We start from the raw sequence: 14037 nt of genomic DNA, 5'->3' as shown, positions 1-14037 counted from the left end.
ATCCGGCCCTGGTCCTCCACCGCCGCTTCCACCTACACCGCCCATAGGTGTGCGCAGCCTATTGCATTAGGGTGTGCACCCCAAAGTTTAAATACACATGCATGTGTTTGCCTACATGTACATGGCCCCGATACATTACTCTCCCTGCTGGCAAAGAGAAATAGAGCAGAGCAGGTCCGAGGGAGATCTTTCCCATCTCCTCACTGGCAAACAGAGCGATAATGCTATGTGCCCTAAGTGATTAGGGTGTGCCCAGGTACACCCGGCACACCCTGTGCGCACGCCTTTGACACCGCCACATCCACCACCACCACAACCTCCCTCCTACTCCATATGGGCCTTGTCCTTCAGAGATGAAGAACATTGTTTTATTTTTCTGTTTTTTTTTTGTTGTTTTAAGTTATTTCCCTATCCACATTTGTTTGCAGAGCACTTGCCATGCTCTTAACTACGTTTTGCTGCCATTTGCAGCACTCTAGCCCTTTCCATTGGTGTTTTAGAGCCATTTTAGTGCCTTAAAGTTCGGGTCCCCATTGACTTCAATGGGGTTCGGTGTCCGGGAAAATTTCGGCAAAAGTCCGGGACACGCACCCGGACTTTTTTTTTTTTTTTAAACATATTTTATTGATTTTTTCTACTGATGAACAAAACATGTTATCAAAAAGGCAATGCACAATAGACAGTATATTGAAATCCTTAACAACAACTGTAACATTCAATAGGTTATGCCCAGAAGCTATATCCCACAGTTCCCAAAGAGGCAGGTGCGTATACTGGATATAGCTTCTTGAGGCGGGTCAAGAGATAAGATATCAATGGATTGCAAATATACAAAATATACAACATAAAGTTGGGGGGGAGGATAGGAAAGAATGTGGGATTAGAGTGAGGATGGGTAGGTGGGTGAAGGAAGGGGGAAGGGGACGGGGAGAGGGGGGGGAGAAAAGCACCATCACATGAAAAGCTGATCAACTCTATCAGATGCCGGTATCTTAAACATAGTAGTCAAGTGTAGGAGGTTATTATAATGCTTCAGAAAAATGAACCCTTGTCAAGACCTGAGTTCCTGGAGATCTAACAGGTGAGTGATGAGACTCGATCTGCGGAAGCACGTATGAGTAGGATTCCCAGCAATGTTGGAATGGCAAGATAACAGTTGTAGCCATTTGCGGCAGTACAGAGTTAATTGATAGAACAAGTGTTGTTAGTCCGTTAATAGCATTCTAGCAGGTGGTAGGTTTTTTTTTAAAGTTCGGCCGAACCCGCCGAACACGGACATCCAGGTGTCCGCTCAACTCTAATGGTGGCAGCGTCATGCTATGGAGATGTTTTTTAGTGGCAGGAACTGGGAGACTAATCAGGATTGAGGGAAAGATGAATGCAGCAATATACAGAGACATCCTTGGTGAAAACCTGCCCCAGAGTGCTCTGGACCTCAGACTGGGGCAAATGTTCATCTTTCAACAGGACAACAACCCTAAGCACACAGCCAAAATAACAAGTGAGTGGCTACAGGACAACTCTGTGGATGTCCTAGAAGGGCCCAACCAGAGCCCAACCAGAGCAAATAATGAATTTAATCCATTTTTGAATAAGGCTGTAATATAACAAAATGTGGAAAAAGTAAAGCGCTTTGCATTCTTTCCGGATGCACTGTAAAGTATTAGCAGAAGTTCAGCTTCAATCTGTTACTGTATTTAAATCTGCTAGTATTAACACTGCCCTCTCCCAAGATTGGTAGTGCTGCTGTCCAAATCTGCCCCTGTGCTAATTCATCTAGAGTGGGGGCATTTTTTTTAATATACTTTATTGATTTTCCAGAATGAAAGGGTGTCTTAATAGAACAAAGTAGCAACTCGCTCTCAGACGATGAGTGTTAGAAGACAGGACATTTAACTGATTATATTAAAATTAACATCAATAATGTATGAGTAGAAAAAACAAAAGAGGGTGTATGTCTCTCTGTCCCCTTAAGCCTTGCCCTGAATCCAGGTGGTAAAGGGGGGGGGGAGGTAGGTTTTGGAAAGTATGGTTTTGGGTTTAATACCACTTTAAGGTTTTTCAAAGCTATCTCTCACATCTAGCATTTCACATGTGCAGTAAAAATTGAAAATGAGAATCAAAACTATCATGTATCAAGCACATAAAATGCTATTTAATTAAGGGAACACTTCAATCCTTTACTATTGGTGACTTTTTACTTTGACTGTTGATACTGAAATAAAGTGAACTTTTTTTTAACCTGCGTTCTTTTTTCTATTCAAAAATAACTACGTAGCACCTCTAAAGAAAAGAAATGCCATAAACGTAATTATGTCTCATTAAGCTGTAATTATCCTCCCTGAGCAACTACAGAAATGAATTCTAATTGTAGTAAGCAGAAATTATGCCTAGAACAGCACTAAACAGACTTAATACCAGAAGAATGAAGCCTCACACTAACAAATTGTAGCCAAAACAATGTATTCAACATATGGGGGGAGGGGAATAGATTTATCTAAGATGTAGTGACTGTTTCCTTTGCAAAATGCATCTTCTCTTAACAAATAAAATGTTTGCTTAACTTGGACATAAATACAACTTCACTTCAATGACCATCATTCAATAGTTTGCAAGGTAAAATTCTGTACAATGGCAAAAACATTAATTTGCTTCCCATAGACTTTATTGGGGTTCTGTGCTAAGTTCAGAGTTTTGTGGACACCATGCATATTTCGCAGGTCACAGAATTGAACCCAGACTTGGTAACTCATCCCTACTGCCAACTCATTAACAGCAAGGTGAGACACATACTGCAGACTCCAGTGAACTGGAAGAGTATCTCTATGAGAATTATTGAAATGTCATAGGTTTCCATGCTTGGATTGGTTAATTATTTAAACCTGTTTTGGTTATAAAGTGTCCTATCTGGGGGGGGGCTGATCATTAAAGTGTGTCTAAACCCCCCCAAAAAATGTTACATAGTTACATAGTTACATAGTAGGTGAGGTTGAATAAAGACAATAGTCCATCCAGTTCAACCTGTGTAGGTGTGTGTGGCTGTAATCATCTCGCGTACCCCTGAATGTTCTGATCCTTGAGATGTAAGTCTTAAGAGTCTTTTGAAAGCCACCATACTACCCGCAGAAACCACCTCTTGTGGTAGAGAATTCCACAATCTTGTTGCCCTAACAGTAAAGAACCCCCCCCCCCACGTTGCCTGAGGTTAAAACGCTTCTCCTCTAATCGCATTGTATGCCCTCGAGTCCTCATGCAATCCCTTCGAATGAACAGCTTTTTTTCTAAGCTGGGATCCCATTAAGATAATTATAAATTGCTATCATGTCCCCCCTCAGACGTCTCTTCTCCAGGGAGAATAAATCGAGCGATTGAAGACGCTCTTCATAGTCAAGGTCCTCCAATCCCCTAATTAGTTTAGTTGCCCTTCTCTGGACTCTCTCCAACTCCAACACATCCCTCCTGAGGACTGGCGACCAGAACTGGACGGAATACTCCAGATGCGGTCGGACCAGAGTTTTATAAAGTGGAAGGATTATAGTCTTATCTCTGGAATACATCCCTTTCTTTATGCATGCTAATGTTCTGCTGGCTTTGGCAGCTGCCGCTTGACATTGCATGCTGTTGCCTAATTTATCATCAACCAAGACTCCCAGATCCTTCTCCATTTTTGATTCCCCCAAGGGTTCCCCTCCTAACGTGTATTGTGTTTTTATGTTTTTAGTCCCCAAGTGCAAAACCTTACACTTCTCCACGTTCAACCTCATTTGCCATGTCGTTGCCCACTCTGTAATTTTGTCCATGTCATTCTGTAGGATATCTGCTTCATGCTGTGCAGTTATTGCCCTGGCCAATTTTGTGTCATCTGCAAAAACTGATATCGAACTACTGATCCCGACCTCAATGTTGTTTATGAATAAATTGAACAAGGTTGGTCCCAAGACTGAGCCTTGGGGGACCCCGCTTACCACCTCAGACCAGTCTGAGTATGCGCTGTTTATTACTACCCTTTGGACACGCCTTTTAAGCCAATTCCGTATCCAAGAGCAAACCCTGCTATCGATACCTGCAGACCTTATTTTATAAATTAAGCGCTTGTGGGGAACTGTATCAAACGCCTTAGCGAAATCCAAGTACACCACATCCACTGGTCTCCCCCTATCTAGCTCCCAGCTCACCTCCTCGTAGAATGTTAAGAGATTGGTTTGACAAGAAAGCCCATTTGTAAACCCGTGCTGATTACTGCTGATGATGTTGTTGTCTATAGCAAACTCTACGATATAGTCCCTTATCATCCCCTCCAGAAGTTTACATACTATTGATGTCAAACTGACAGGCCTATAATTTCCCGGGATATGCCTCTGGCCCTTTTTGAATATCGGAATCACATTAGCTTTCTTCCAATGTAATACATTAAATATTCCCAATCCTTTAATGTGGTGGCTGCATTAGCTTTTTTGTTTATTCCTTTATTTTCAGCTGATTATCTTGCTACTAAAATTCTTGTCCAAGTGTGACAACACTCTATCACTGTATGGTATATACACAGGAGTGGCTTTGTCAACCTTTGCTGCATTTCTGACATAGACTACCAATGCTTTCTCTTTTCTTTTTCATAGGAGGGAGATGTTTTGCAGTTCACAGAAGATAGAGAAGGCAAATAACATTGTTTGAAATTTCAGTTCAGTGCACATGTAGTTTTAAAGACACAAGATGTCTAGCAGGATCAACAGAAATGTTTCTGTATGTGCAGAAAATGTGCTTGGCATGTAAAAAGAAAATACATGCTGCCACTCTATCTAAGGAGTGGGACATTTTGATTCTTGAGTTTAAATAAACTTTAAGCCCTACCATGCAATTCATCTGTCCAGAATGGAAAGTACTATGTGATCAACCTAAAGCTGTAAACATAGTATTAAACTCAAAAGCAAACAATTTTATTATTGCAACTTACAGATTCTTAGATGTAATGGCTGTATTAGTTTCCTTTTGAGGCTTTTGTTCCTCTATTTTCATACGTTGATTGAGCCAGTAAGTTTGTTGTTTTTCAACAGAAATACTTTTGTAGTTACATGGAAGAGACAGACTATTTAAAGGCCCACATGCAGACAGTGTGACCAGCCAATTACCATCACACTAATCACAGTGTCACCAGTGCCAGTGCAGCCATCAACAGTTTTTCTGATCTCTACCATATCAGTACAGTGTCACCAGAGCCAGTGCAGCAAGTGACATCGTTCCTGATTGCAGCCACACCAGTGCAGTGTTGCCTTTGCCTGCCACCTGTACTGAACTTGACCTGCTTTTTTTAACCACATTGCTGCCTGCTGTCTGGACTGATCCTGTCTGTTTATTAACCATGTCTCTGCCTGCCGCCTGAACTGACCCAACTAAATGACATTTTTCAAAAGACTAATTTTGCCTCTTAAAAAATAACTTGAGGTGTTTGCTTTTTAAAATGTGGTCATTTTGGGGGTGTTTCCACTGCCCTAACCTTCCAAGAATGTGATTGGTAGTCAAGAAATTTGATGTGTGGTTTATGCTCCTAGAAAGCCTGAAAGTGCTATTTGGATTTTGGACCTCTCCCATGTGATGTCCCCATACTCAGAAGTAGTAGAATGTGTTTTGGGGTGTAATTCTAAATATGACTATGTTGTGTGTTAGAAATATCTTATTAATTGACAACTTTGTAAAAAAATAAATTTTCATTCCGAATGTTCCAAAAACTTGGCAAAAGAATTACATTTTCAAAAGACTCATTATGCTGCTTAGAAAACACGCTTGGGAGTTTGCTTTCCAAATAAAATGTACATTATGCCTTATGAAAGACTTAATGCTCTCCTTGGATTTTGGGCCCCGCTATGGATTTTTAGGCATGTAAAAAAGTCTCATTTGGTATCCCCATATTCAGGAGGAGTAGCAATTGTTTTGTGGCATAATTTTAAATATATAACAGTGCTAGTAAAATCAAAAGATCAAAGCATTAGCATCGCTTAGAATCATGTTATAATAGCATAAGTCCTTCAATCTATATACAAAGGAATAATGTCCATATAAAACACTGGGTGAGGATAATTCTTCCTAGGATGGTAAGTATGCCTATGCTGTGTGTTAGAAATAAATTATTCAATTGACAACTGTGTAAAAAAAAAAAAAATTGTATCCAAAAATGTTTGGCAAAGAAATTACAACTCAATAAAAAACCTCACAATTCCTTTTACTAAATATCTTAGACTGTCTACTTTCCAAAAAGGGGTATTTTTTGGGGTATTTCTACTGTCCTTGCATTTTGGGACCTCAAAAAATTGGCAGTCAGAACATCAGGACTAATCAATATTCAAATACATATACTATAGTTAGTAGACTCTATGACTTTCACACAGACTAAATAACATACACTGATTTGGGTAATTTTTACTCCAAAAAAAAATGTTGCAAGAAAAACATTTTGTTTCCAAATTGATGGTCTTTTTTCCTTTATATACAAAAAAATAGAAAACCAAGGGGTGATTACATATTCCCAAAAGAAAGCTCTACCTGCCTCCAAAAATTGTGTAAAATTAATTTAGGCACAGTGTTGCATAATGACCAAGATATCATTTTTTGAGCCAGTGATTCTCTCAATGTAAAAGCTAAACAACTCTTGAGCAGCTGGATTGCTTTTACAGGTGGCAGGAGGGGTATCCTCCCCTCCTGCTGCTGCCTCCACCTGGGCTCTCCCCTCCGATCAGATGCCCGGCAAGGATGTGACCAGTGGGACACGGTGAGAGGAACTGATATTGTTCTTCCTCCCACTGTACGATGTCTAAAACAAGGATTTTGTCACTTCCATTTCGGTCACATGTAAACATGCCGTTACTGCCCTGTAAAAGCATCTGTTCAAACTGATCTTGGTTTGATCAGATACTTTGGATACTTTGAAGGGGAAAGGATAGATATGGGGTCTAATAGACCACATATCTCTCAATAAACAGGACCTGTCACAGCCCATGCTATCACAACATAACATTAATGTAACAACCAGTTACATATTATTTGTTATAATGGTTTAGAATGCTGATATAGCTAAAGTTCTCTTAAGGAGAAGTTGTTTTAAATTTTGTTTTTTAATAGGGTTGTATAATGTAATAATTAGTGATTTAAATGATGATTATAGCAATTTTACCAATGTATAGGATTGATGTGTTCGCTTCTAAAGGCCCGTACACACGTACCGATCGTCGGCATACAAACGTCGGCGGACGAAAGATCTGCCGATTGTACGCTTGTTAGTATGGTGCCTCCGACAGCTGTCTGCGCACATTCTGCGGACAAGAGTCTTTCTTGCAAGCATTTAAATTTTTGTATGCCGACACCAGAACGGACGATTGTTCGCCAGTCAGTACAGAATTCTGCCGACAGACCGCAGATTTGCAAGACTGGGCATGCTCAGAAAAGAAAAAACGCAGGGAACGTTAACCATTACATGACATCACTTCTGCAGTCGGCTGTAGTCGGCGGACAAAATTCTTGGGCAGTCTTTGCACTTTTCAACAGACACCGACATCCCGGGGAGAAAAGACGAACGTTTGTATGCCGACGATCGGTACGTGTGTACGGGGCTTAACATTCACAGCCTGCTGTGATACAAAAACATCAGGCCAATTACTGCAGGGATTGCACCAATCACGATAAGGCTCCATTAGGACAGCAGCGGGTGATCTTCCAGATAATGCTGGTTATGCAAAATGCATTAAGGTTGCGTATCCACCATCGTTGACGTAATTTCCTGCTGGGCCTTGGGCAACACTTCCGGTTGATAAAAATGCAGGCTGGCTCAGACAGAATAGCCTGCAGTACACACTAGGCGGTTTTTGTTGGTGGCAACGGCAGCACCCTACCATATAGGTGTAAATTTGTTGTTATACTGATTTATTTTTAATATTACACTATCTTGGAATATCATACTTTTTTCTGGGTCCCGGCAGGCCAGTTGCGGGTGTGATTGTATACGACAGTATATGTGGATCATCAGAACTGTGATTTTAGGAGATATATTGGGTGGTACCCCAAAATATCTAAGGCGTTTTTAACATTTCTGGTTGGTGAATGTGCATTTTGTATGCACTGTGGTAGAGCACTAATGGAAGGAGAATTCAAGCACTTTATATCTCTAAGCACGGTGCTTGAAGGACTTTTTACACTTGCATATGCATTTTCAATACTTACACTTTTTGTGAATTGATTTTTTGTATAGACCTATATTGATATTGATATCAATATATTGATATTGATTTTTTTTTTATTTGTCATGAAAAACTGAAGTGGTTTAGTAGCACCTGACTTTTTATATGATATATATTATATATATTAATATAATATATATAATATAAAAATATACTATAAAAATATAATATAATAATATATATTATATATTTATATATAGTTTAAAGGTGGGATACCCACTTAAAGGGGCAGCTGCACACGTTTAATTACATTTACATATTTTTTACTTCTAACAAAGTTGGGGCCATACATATTATTTTGGTAAAATAAACACTAACCCTTTTTTATATATCTAAAAAAAGAAAAACGAGAAAGAAAATACAATACAAAATCCTCCCCAATAAAACACCCTAACTAAAAAAAAAAAGGGAGGGGTGGCAGCAGCTACAACAGCAGATGCTGTAGCTAAAACACACAAAAAGGTAGCCCTATAAAGGACTGTTAGGTCTATTTACTGTGAAGACAATGGGTGATCCACAATAATATGTCTCATCCCTATAAGTTAGCTGCAAGAGATGCTGGGACCTGTAGTTCTGGAAATGTTAATGGAATCAGAAAAGAAAGCTGTCCTCCTTGTATTTCACAAGGAGCAACATTTTTACATTTTGGAGCTGCTTGCTTCCAGTGACCCAGATGTGTTGCTACACATTTTCTACTATTGACCTATTCTATTACCCTATTCCTCAAAAATTCTGGGTTAACACTTATATAATAGATAGACAGAGAGTAACAAAAAATCTATCAATCTAATTATAATATTGTTGATTTAGAAGGAGAAAGAAAAACTCTAGACAGGCTGCTAACAAGTTATATTCGCTGTAGGAAACAATCCTTCCTGACCTGCACAATTGTATTTGGATTACTTTCCAAAAGAGTAATTGATTAATCTGATAAATGTAGCTACTGGATGCCATTAGTGTTGAGAAAACAAGATCAGGAAAACCAATTTGTGGATAACAGATATCTTGGAATCTTTGCTTTTTTGTTTTATTTTTATTTTTGAAAGAGTTGTTTAATTACTTTTAAGTGTTTGTAGACAATACAACTAGCAATACAAGTACAAATCATGTCAGACCAAATGCATCAAAACTCATACCCAAAGCCCCAATATGACAATCAAAATAAAATGATGAACAAAAAATAGTGTTAAACAATGATAACAATACATAGATAGCAGGTATAGTATCACAACCTTCAGGTTATCGAAAGACAGTAGACTATGTTAAAAAATTTCAGTTGTAATAGAAAAGGTATGCATCAGATGGGAAACCCAGCATCTACATAATGTTCAACTGGGGTATGATATCTGGGTTAACAGACAATGCGGTAAAACCAGTATACAGTGAAGTATACAGCATACAGTGAAATATACAGTGAAAATAGCAGAAGGAAAGATAGAAAGAAGAGAAAAAAAAATGGGTGATAATTCCAGGAGAACAATAGGTAGAGGCCAGTCTATGTCTTCAGACCTTAGTAGAAATTAACCACTTCAGCTCTGGAAGGGTTTATCCCCTTTATGATCAGGCCATTCTTTGCTATGTGGCCACTGTGCTACTTTTCTGATAATTGCGTGGTCATGCAACAATTTGCCCAAATAAAATTTATATAATTTTTTTCACATGAATAGAAATGTATTTTGGCGGTATTTGATCACCTCTGGGCTTTTTTTTATTATATAAATGTAAAAAGACCGACATTTTTAAAGAAAAAAAAAAAAAAACAATATTTTCTTACTTTTGCTATAAAGCATATCCAATAGAAAAATTAAAAACAAAAATCAAATCTTTTCATACATTTTGGGCAAAATGTATTCTGCTACATGTCTTTGGTAGATAAAAATCTCAATAAGTGTATATTAATTGGTTTTCATGAAAGTTATAGCATCTACAAACTTTGGGATAAATTCTGGAATTTTTTTTTATACTACTGAAGTAGTAGATAAGTGATTGGTGACTTATAGTACTTATAGTGGGGTCACGTGCAATCTGACACTAACTGACACTTTGTGGGGACTAATGTGCTGTTTACACTCACAGAGCTGTGTTCCATGAAGCTCAGAGCCTATCACTGGGTGCTGGCAGTCAATCACTGGCTGGGACCTGGTGATCAGCATGTGCTGTGATTAATCAGAGCACAGCTGTACAGGCGGGTGTGCATGCGCGTACCCCCTGCCTGCAAATGCAGAATCAGTTATATATACGGGATTCTGCACAGCTGGCTTGCACTGCCTCAGTAAATGTACAGTGTATGGTCAGCAAATGGTTAAGGAGTCAAAATCAGAGGAATATCTGAAATGAGACCATACCATTCACATAAATTTATATAAGTCAGATTTATCCTCATCCTACACGATTATACGCTTTACATAGTCAATCTTTCCATTTCACCAGCCCGTTTGGCCAATAATGGAGCCTCAGCCTGTCCCCAATGTCTGGCTATCACAAAGTGGGCTGCTGTAACAAAATGCATAACTAAGCTTCATGGATAATACAGTAATCTGATTTTTATTTCAGATTTTATCTCCAACCAGTTTGTTGAACAAGTGTAATATTTTATTCCAGAATGGGAAAATGTTCAGATAGGTACCCCAAATATGGGGACATGGTGCCAGGTGCTTGTAAACACCACCAGCAAGTATCAGAAACAGATGGATAAATTTTATGCAGAAGTATAGGGCCACCTAGATACCACCTAGAAAAAAAAATGGTAAATGCGTTTGTGCGCATGAGAAGAAATAGACAGGTTGTATGAGATGGCCAGTATTTTTTTACAATCCATATCGACCATAAATACTTGCAATTCTTATTCCAATTGCTAAAGAAGCGGAGGCCGGTTTGGGTATGACTATTTCAACAATATCTGGTATATCTGCGAAGGTGTGTGGACAGGTCTAGAAAATTGGTATAGCAGAGATTCAAAAACTATATGAGATCATGTATGTGTGTATACTCTAACCATGCATGTGAGGAGTTATGGCAGGGGGAGGAGTATCCTAGAGAGGGGAACAAGAGTCCTACCACAAAGAGTATGACTCAAAGGAGGGCAGTCTTGACGTTATTATTGGGCTGTGTTTTAAAAGAAATCAAACCTGTAAACTGGATCATAGATTCACACTCACAAACAAAACTAACACTCTTTAAAACTAAAGAGGTGGGCTAAAAAAGAGGTACCACATACAATATTAACCCATACGTTGAAAACATATATGTATGTGTATATTTTATTAATGTAATGTTAAACAATAATATATGTTCTTTACAATAGTGATGTTATATACATTAGTAAGCTCTTTTATTTATATACATCCCCATCCAATATTGCATAAGCCTTAGAGTTTCTATAACTTAATCCTCATATTTAGCCTTGCTAATGCTATGGTGAAGTAATGGGGATTACTCAACATGCTTCTCAGGGGTTTAACAAAAAGAAACCTCCGTGCTTACCTTTAACCACTTGCCGACTGCCTACATGGACAGTACTGTGGCAAAGTGGCTCGTTAAGGTCTGGCGACGTAGACCTACGTCACCAGACTCTCCCCTCTCTCGACAGCGCGCGCGCCGCCGGAGGCTTGCTCCCGCTGTATTCAGACACAGCGGGAGTCGGGCCAGGGGAGGAGAGGCGGTGATTACCGCACTGATAGCACTGATTACTGTAGTAATGTCACTGGTACCCCCAAAAGTGTCAAAAATGTCAGTTAGGGGTCCGATCTGTCCGCCGCAATGTCGCAGTCCCGCAAAAATAAAATCGCAGATCGCCGCCATTACTAGTAAAAAAAAAAAACAATAAAAATTACAAATCTTTCCCGTAGTTAGTAAACGCGCAAACCAATCAAAATACGCTTATTGTGATTTTTTTTTTACCAAAAATATGTAGCAGAAAAAAAATTGGCCTAAAGTGTTAAAAAATTTGGAGTTATGCATTTTTTTGGGGAATGTTATATATCAGAATGTGAAAAATATTGTTTTTTTTTTTTTTAAATTGTCGCTCTTTTTTTCAAAAATTAAAAATCGCACAGGTGATCAAATACCACCAAAAGAAAGCTCTATTTGTGGGGGAAAAAAAGGACATAAATTTAATTTGGGTACAGCGTAGCACAACTGTGCAATTGTCCTTTAAAGTAACGCAGTGCCGAATCGCAAAATATAGCCTGGTCAGGAATGGGGTAAAATCTTCTGGTCTTAAAGCGGTTAAAAATACGCTCATTGAGAATTTTTTTGTCAAAGACATGTAGCTAAATACATTTTGGCCTAATTATATATGACAAAAATTGAATATATTGGATATTTTTTAACTGTCAAAGTAGAAAATGTCAATTTTTTCGGAAAATTTTCGCTCTTTTTTATTAATATCGCAAAAAATGAAAAGCGCAGAGGTGATCAAAAACCACTGAAAGAAAGCTCTGTTTGTGGGAAAAAAAGGATGCAAATTTTGTTTGGGTACAGCGTTGCATGACAGCGCAATTGGCAGTTAAAGTCGCGCAGTGCCAAGTTGTAAAAAGTGGCCTGGACGTTAAGCAGGAAAATCCTCCGGTCCTAAAGTGGTTATAATAATATAATATGGTAAAGCTAAATCACTACAGTGTGTAGCACAACCACAACTATAAAGACTCTATAAGACTATATAAAGTTACTAGTACTATACATAAAATATATCTACTAGTAATGTAAATAAAATTGTGTCAACAAATAACATATAAACAACTCAATATTGGTTTCAATACAAATTGTCTAATCGTGCATATGCGCAAAAAAATATAAATAAAAATGAAGTCTCTCATTGGGTGTCTTAGTGCTTCCTTCCAAACTGTATTCAAAAGTATCCTTGTTCCGTGAAATCCTGCTTCCAAATCAACACAATCCACCACAGTGAACCACCACCTCACAATGTGGCCCCTTACCTCAGCATTAGACCCACACAATGGTAAGGTCTAAAGCGCTTGTCCCAGCACCTAGGTGATGTGCTCCACAGATATCTTCAAATTTGCCAGTACAATATATGACTAATAAATGCTCCCATCGCCATCAAATATAGAGGAGAAAAAAAACCTTCACGGTGCAGCATCAAAAGAACTTTAGGATTAATTAAAAGGTTTAAAAATACTCACAAAGTGCAGTTGTAACATCCAGTGCTCCAAATAATTCACATGGGTACATTCATTGTAAAACCCATGTCTCCCAGGGATGGACATGCGTTGAAAAATGTAAAAAATTGCACTTCCGAGTGTACCGAAGTCATGCGGCTCCGCATCCTGATGCATATTGTCATGTGACGTTTGAAATAATCATAGCAAAAAAAATGGGGGGGGGGGGGGTTGGACATCTCCTTCTGTTTATACATGCCCACATTTTATCCTCATTTCCGGCAATTGTGGCAATATTGCCAAATCCCAGGCACTAGAGGCCAATCCACAGCCATTTTGCCTGAGGAAAAAATGTTCATTATATGTCAGTGTTGCGACACAGGCGGCCATGAAATCGAGGACTGTAACCCGGAGGCCAAACAACAACCATGGTACTAAAACACCCATAGACTGGATCATAGATTCACACTCACAAGCAATTTAAACTAAAGAGGTAGGCTAAAAAAAGAGATACCACATTCAATATTGACCTATACGTTGAAAACTTTTATTCTTTTATTACCATTTAAAACAATAATACTTGTTTTTTACAATACAATGTTTTAAACATTAGTAAACCCTTGTACTTATATACTGTACATCCCCATCCAATACCAGTTAGCTATTTTAGCAATATTGCATAAATCTTAGAGTTT

Source organism: Pelophylax lessonae (assembly GCF_965119305.1).
Source record: "Pelophylax lessonae genome assembly, chromosome: 1".
Classification (NCBI taxonomy): Eukaryota; Metazoa; Chordata; class Amphibia; order Anura; family Ranidae; genus Pelophylax; species Pelophylax lessonae.
Note: the sequence above shows the minus strand (reverse complement) of the source record.